Genomic DNA, 6,366 nt, shown 5'->3' with positions numbered 1-6,366 from the left:
TGGCTGTTTAGCTTTACATGAATCCCACTCTGACAACTTTGACTCACTGAGCTTAACTCAGAACCAAAGGAAAGGACTAAATTGAGTTTCAAAGATGGCTCACACTCTCATACCTGCTGTGAGGAATTAAGTTATTGTTACATTTCACGTTTAGGCTAAGTCTGAGAGGCCCCAGCAAGTGGAGGCCTGAATGCACCTCCTGTTATCCCTCACACAAGGTATGTGAAGCGACTCTGCGTGGCTGTCTCGTCTCTGTCCCTGGCATGAAGGCCCCCTCCAGCCTTTTACATCTGACGTAGATAACATTCATGGAACATTGTTGAACCTTTAGACATAAAAAATGAGGAGAAAGTGGTCTGATGTTCTTTAACTTATTTTTATTCTGCCAAACTAAGCTTTTTGAACAACAATAACAAACGAGAAAGGAAATGAACAGTTTTCATGCAAGCTCGTCACGAGTCAGCAATAATTATTTTAGAACAGAAGGTGACAGATTCAATACTGTGAATACACGCGAGCAAACTTGACTGTCACATTACAAAAAAAAGTGAGAGCATTCTATTTTTATCATTTATGTGTAAATGATTCACAGATGTACCCTAAAACAAGGGACTCCTCGAAGAGGAAAAATATGATAATTAGAACACCGCATAATTGCATTAATCTTCAGGTGTAAAGCGTAAATGAGGGGCAGTTGTGGCTACAGGAGACAGGTGCCTCTCGGCAGCTGTCCATCCATCTCCTGGTCCGAGCCAAACAATATGGTCTCCCTTGGCATGCCCGCCATCTTTGTTTCCCGACCTCCCGCTGCCGATATGCCCACCCGCACCCATCACAAGAGATCGCCCCAGTCCCCCCACAGTCCCAGCTGCCTTCTCGGATACCTACTGGTGTACCCGGGGTATGCAGCCGGCCCACAGGTGTGAACTGATGGACTGACACGTGATTCCTGAAACATGAAGTGACGGTCAGGGAGATCCGCAGGAAGTCCCGCCTATTCACCCTCTATTTCCTGTTCAAAGATGTCAATAAGGAAGGGAATGGCAAGGGGCAGGCTCCAAACTCCGATGGTACTCAAGTAGGTGCTGAGAAGGGACAGTTTTATCCAGAGGAACTCTGCCTACAAGCCATGGGCTGGAATTGTTTGATTCTATGGAATTACCATGCCCAATCAAAACCTTTCACTAGGGGTAGGCAAATGTAAAGTTCATTAGTGTTGGTTTTGCAAAGTTTTCAAATTTCACAAAGGTTGTAAAGTTGCAAAACCTGTACGAAACTTCCCTTGTGAGTAAAGATTCTCGCAAAAAAAAATTGTGAAGGATTGCCTTTCAAAACCTTTTTTGAAGAAAATGTAATTTTCTCTGACATTTGATTCTTCAAAATCGATTTTAGTTGTTTTTTTGTGTGCAATTTAACGCTTCAGCCTTTGCAAAGTTAGAGAAACCTGCAAAGTTTTGTAGAAATTTGAGAACGAAAAACTCAGCAAATTCACACACACCTACTCCACACATTTCTTTCATTGTTGCACTGTTTTTCCAAAGAAGAATCCAAGAAGGTTTCAGGGGTCCCCAAGGTATTGCCATTGACGCTGGCCCATGACCCCTCCGTTGAGTTGTAGTAGGGTTCATTGACTGGCTGCCATCCAACACTACTGCGGCCTCTTCCACCCTTTCATTTGCCTTTGGCGAAGAGTGGCGAAGAGACGAGAGCGCCCCCTGCCTCTCGCACTGCGTCGCGCCCTCTCTGGGGTCTGGCTACATGTGCAGTAGTAAGCGGTCAAGGTGTAGTCGGGGTGCTGAGAGGGTGTGGTACCTTCTACATCATGGACTCCAGCCAGGAGGTACTGTGTCTCCATGCGCGGTCGAAAATAGGTGAGCTGGCAGCCTGGCATCACCTGGAATAAAGCAGAAGAGACACTGGTTGGTGGGAGTTAAGCATCTAATTTGGGCCCCTAAGGGCTTCGAGGGGGGCCCCTGCTGTGTGCCCGGTGATGGCTGTACTGGGCAAGGCAACGTACAAGCTGGCCGAACGCAGCACCTGGGTACATAAAGAGATCACATGGGTGGGTAGACCGTCCTAGGGGTCACAGCACATGCATGGAGTCCTCTTTAGCAGGGCTCAGGGCATTTCAGAGCCATTACACCAGTGCCTAGTGGTCAAAATGGGGGGGGGGGGGGAGGGGGAGTGGGGTTGAATCCTACAAAAAGCTGTTTCCTCACACTACTGTTTGCATGGAGGTTTGTGTGGCCCAATACATTTGTGCACTGTACTGGGAGGCTTTTATAATGTATTTATTTATTTATTTGAAGAGTTTTATATAGCACCCCAAGCAGTGGAACCACCACCGAATAGGTTGTTACGAGGGGCAGGACCCTTGATGGCTGTTTGACTACAGGGCTACCCCACTAACGGTAGTCGTCCACTTGGAGTTGATACCCCTCAAAAAACGGGAGGGAGTGAAATACAAGACTAATTAGTCTATGACAATTGATGAGGAGCGTTAGTCGCCCTCATCCCGAATAGTGCAGGGAAATTCTTCTGCCTAAACCCAATCCAGGGGGCATTTTTTCCGCCCTGAAGAAAGTCCAGCACCCTTTATGGGGCATAGCAGGACTGAAACATGTTGGCTATAGGGTCTTAGGACCATAATATCCCATTTTGACCCTAACATTGTATTTTATTTTCACCACTGAATCTTTAGCTTTTAATCTTTATCCCCCTGGCCAAAAACATCTTCATAAGAGCTCCCTGAGATACGGTCGAGCCCACCTCGACTTATAGGGGTCGAGGTGTCCCGATGATGAAGCATGACACCACTAGGGTGTGTGAGGGAATATAAAACAAAAGGAGTTGCCTCCTTCCCCACTGAATAGTGGTGTTTAGTTCCAATCTTCATTTAGGGGTCGTAACATCTGAAAATTCTAGGTCTGTTCAAATTTAACTTATAATCTCATTTTTAAGTTAGTGGTGGGGAGTACTTTTTTGTAGAACAGTGTATAACCTGGGAGGGTGTACTCCTCCCTATTTTTCCTCTCAGCCCCCCCTGTAAGTTTGGAACCCCTTCCTGCTTACGTCAGTATTTAACTAGACCCAGAGGCATCAGAGCGCTTTACATGAGGCTCAGTGAGATAACAAGTTACAAAGTTACATCAGTTACAGGAGCATATTAAAATATGAGAAACGGAGAAACAGTGTGACACAATAAAACGAGTGTTACAAGAGCATGGAATAACATCAACGTATACGGAAAGAATGTTCCACAGTCCCATGAGTAGAAAGAGCGCAGCATACGAGAGAGGCATGTCATGTGGGTGTATCAGAAATCGCGGCTATATGTTGTTTTGCAATGAGTTGATTTGCACTGTGCATACACCTGAATAAATCTTTGGTAAGTATTCCCCAGAGTTGCCTCACACTTTGCTTTCCTCCCTGAACCAGAAACAAGCATCCTAGGACCGGTTTCGGGGTTTCACCCCTCTTCAGCCAGGATAGCTTGATTCTAGTGGCACAGTGAGCCCAGGACCCACGTCTGGGCGTACCTGGCGCACTTAGGGTGAGAAAGCAAAAGACACACTGGAATCAAGCAATCCTAGCTGAAACGGGGTGAAACCCCGAAACCGGTCCTAGGATGGTTGTTTCCAGTCCAGGAACGGCATGGTGAGCAAGAAAACGATGGATTTAGGCCCAGATCTCTGTACTGGGGTGAATGTATGACATTGTTCTGCATTCTGTCCATCAATTGTTGTTTTTGCATTTGTCACCCCGAGTGGGAAGGGTATGCTCAGACGTGGGTCCCTTGCTCTCCATGCCACTGGAATCAAGCTATCCTGGCTGAAGAGGGGTGAAACCCTGAAACCGGTCCTAGGATGCTCAGATCGGGCTGGACTGTTCCCATGAGGCACAGGGTCAAGACTGATTTGCATATGGCTGGGTTCAACTGTTGTTTTTGTATTCATAGATGGTGGTCTTGAGGGGCAGCACGTGCTGGTCACAGCCAGCAAGTGAGGACAGACAGACACGCAAATACTTCTAGGAATAAACTAGGGCCACAAAGTTCTCACAAACCCGAAAGAGATCAGAAAGCCAGCACGAGAGCGGGCGAGGCGGAGGGGGGAAGTGATGCAGCCTAGCAAGGTAAAGGATTGTGAACTTATGTGCACTAGTGCTCAGTTTGTCCTGACACTGCATTCGTTGCACACTTACTCACTGCCAGTCTCTTCTTCCTGCAAACCTATTTATTGGCACTCCATTCCTCTTGAGTCCTGGAACTGTCCTTTCCTTCAGACCTTAGCTCTCATCCTGGTCTCACTGTGAACCCTTTGCACTCTCGTGTACTTGCACACTTTCTTGGTGCTACATTGATTTCCTCACACTACATTCCTTGCACACTTACTCACTGCCAGTCTCTTCTTCCTGAAAACCTATTTATCGGCACTTCATTCCTCTTGAGTCCTGGAGCTGTCCTTTCCTTCAGACCATAGCTCTCATCCTGGTCTCACTGTGAAGCCTTTGCACTCTCGTGTACTTGCACACTTTCTTGGTGCTACACTGATTTCCTGACACTCATTTCTCCTTGAACACCTGCCCTTGCAGCGCCCGATCCTTGCACAGTGACACCCTGCCACACTTCTCTCTCTGCACAGAGAGCTCGTGACATCCCTTTTCCTGTTTATTGCTAAAATGCCTCTCTGCTCTCGGTGCAGCCTGTCACACTCGTTGCCTGGTTGCTTCCTCTCAGCACACCCCTTTCCTTGCTGCCTAGTTACACGCTACACGTGCTGGATGTGTTATCTGATTGGTGAGGCTAGGGTCAAATTATCAGAGGACAGTCCTCTGTATCTAGAAATGGGTCCTTGTAATAGAGAGAGAGAGAGAGAGAGAGAGAGAGAGAGATAGGAGAAAGATGGAGAGAAAGGAGAAGTGAGTGCGTGTGAGTCTGTGTGTGTGTGTGTTGGGGAGGCGGAAGGGAGGGGGTTTAGGAAGATCTGCAAATTTCCCAACAGGTCGGTGAGGTGGATGGGCTCTTAACTCATGGCTTCCTCTGCTCCAGCCTGACTGGCCTGGAGGCCTCAGTGCTATGTTATGATAAGCTATGTTATGTAATAATATGTCTGTTATGTGTGGTATACATGTTATGTGAATTTGTAGAGCGCATCTAATCACCCGTGAGCGTATCCAGGCGCTGGATATGTCCTGAATATGTCCTCAATCCCCTGCTCTTCCCTCAGGTCTCTCTTCCTCTCTCTCTTTGATTACCTGCACAAAGGTGAAGGTAGAGTTCCTTCGATTGGCGCTTTGTAGGACCACCACTGTCCTTCCCGCAGGAAGATCGGCGGAGGAACACTTTGCCCCGGGCTGGAGCGAAAACACGGCACATGGGGAGGCTGAGATGATCTGGCCATTTGGTCCCTTCTGCCGAGGCACCACCAGGAAGGGGTCACAGCCCTCTTTGTCCCCCGCGGAAGGGGGCAGGAAAGCACCGAGCACCAGCAGGAGCCCTGCTGAGAACTTCATCCTTGAGCAGACGTCCTCCAAGTGCAAGAGGGGTGAGTGAGTGAGTGAGTGAGTGAGTGACAAACAAAAGAGGAAATAAAGGCAGTGGAAGGATGGAGGGCTTCTTTGGTCATTCCTGTGAATCATTTACCTTCATTGCAGGGGACTTCACTCCCAAAGAGTGGCCAAAACCTGTAATGATTGACTAATGTCCCCACCAAGCATAAGGCCGTCGACCCCTGGTGGTCCGGCCTGCAGGGAAAGGAGGCAAACTCCTGCAGCTAAGGCCTCTGGGGCTGGGGGAGTGAGAGTTGAACATGAGGCAGGTGATTACCAGCCAGTGAGAATGCACACATCATTCAAATCAAATCAAAACAAACTTTATTCGGTTGAAGACAAACAACCATAAAAGTACAAAGCAGTACAATCTATAAATACAAATGAAGAAAATAAAACAATATAGCAGAGCATATTGAATACAGCCATAAAATGAACAATAGAGAAAGCTAGCCACAATTCAAAAGCAAATCTAATAAGCAATTCCTTTATCCAAGGAATTTTTTAAAATTATTAATCATTAACAGGAGTTCCAGTTGATGAGAAATAAAGGATAAGTGGAATCTACAAATTCTGTCTATGCCTCAAGACTAAGTTCAAAAAATTGGCAGATAGCTCAGTGTCCAAGAATTGGAGAGCCAAAAAGGCAAGACGACATCTGCGGAGGCCCCAGATCTTTAAAAGCGGGCCAAGCCAACGTTTCCGCAGGTCGTGATAAAATTTACAGAACAATACTGTATGAATCGTGGATTGAGAGGAAATCTCATCACAAGGGCAAGGTTGAAGTGAATTTTCCCAGATATTAGACTTTGGGAA

The 6,366-nt window shown here is 47.0% G+C and overlaps 1 long non-coding RNA gene across 1 annotated transcript; it reads right to left on the bottom strand.

Annotated features, from left to right (window-relative positions):
* Positions 1 to 357: 357 nt before the first annotated feature.
* LOC146782944 (uncharacterized) lies at positions 358 to 5,565 on the bottom strand. The gene is made up of 2 exons (XR_014972131.1): positions 5,257 to 5,565; positions 358 to 1,894 (listed from the first exon to the last, which is right to left on the bottom strand). It is a non-coding gene; the product is annotated as an uncharacterized LOC146782944 (long non-coding RNA).
* Positions 5,566 to 6,366: the final 801 nt, after the last annotated feature.

This window comes from Triturus cristatus, chromosome 12 (assembly GCF_964204655.1).
Source record: "Triturus cristatus chromosome 12, aTriCri1.1, whole genome shotgun sequence".
Lineage (NCBI taxonomy): Eukaryota > Metazoa > Chordata > Amphibia > Caudata > Salamandridae > Triturus > Triturus cristatus.
The sequence above is the reverse complement of the archived record's forward strand: the minus strand, read 5'-3'. Positions and strand labels throughout refer to the sequence as shown.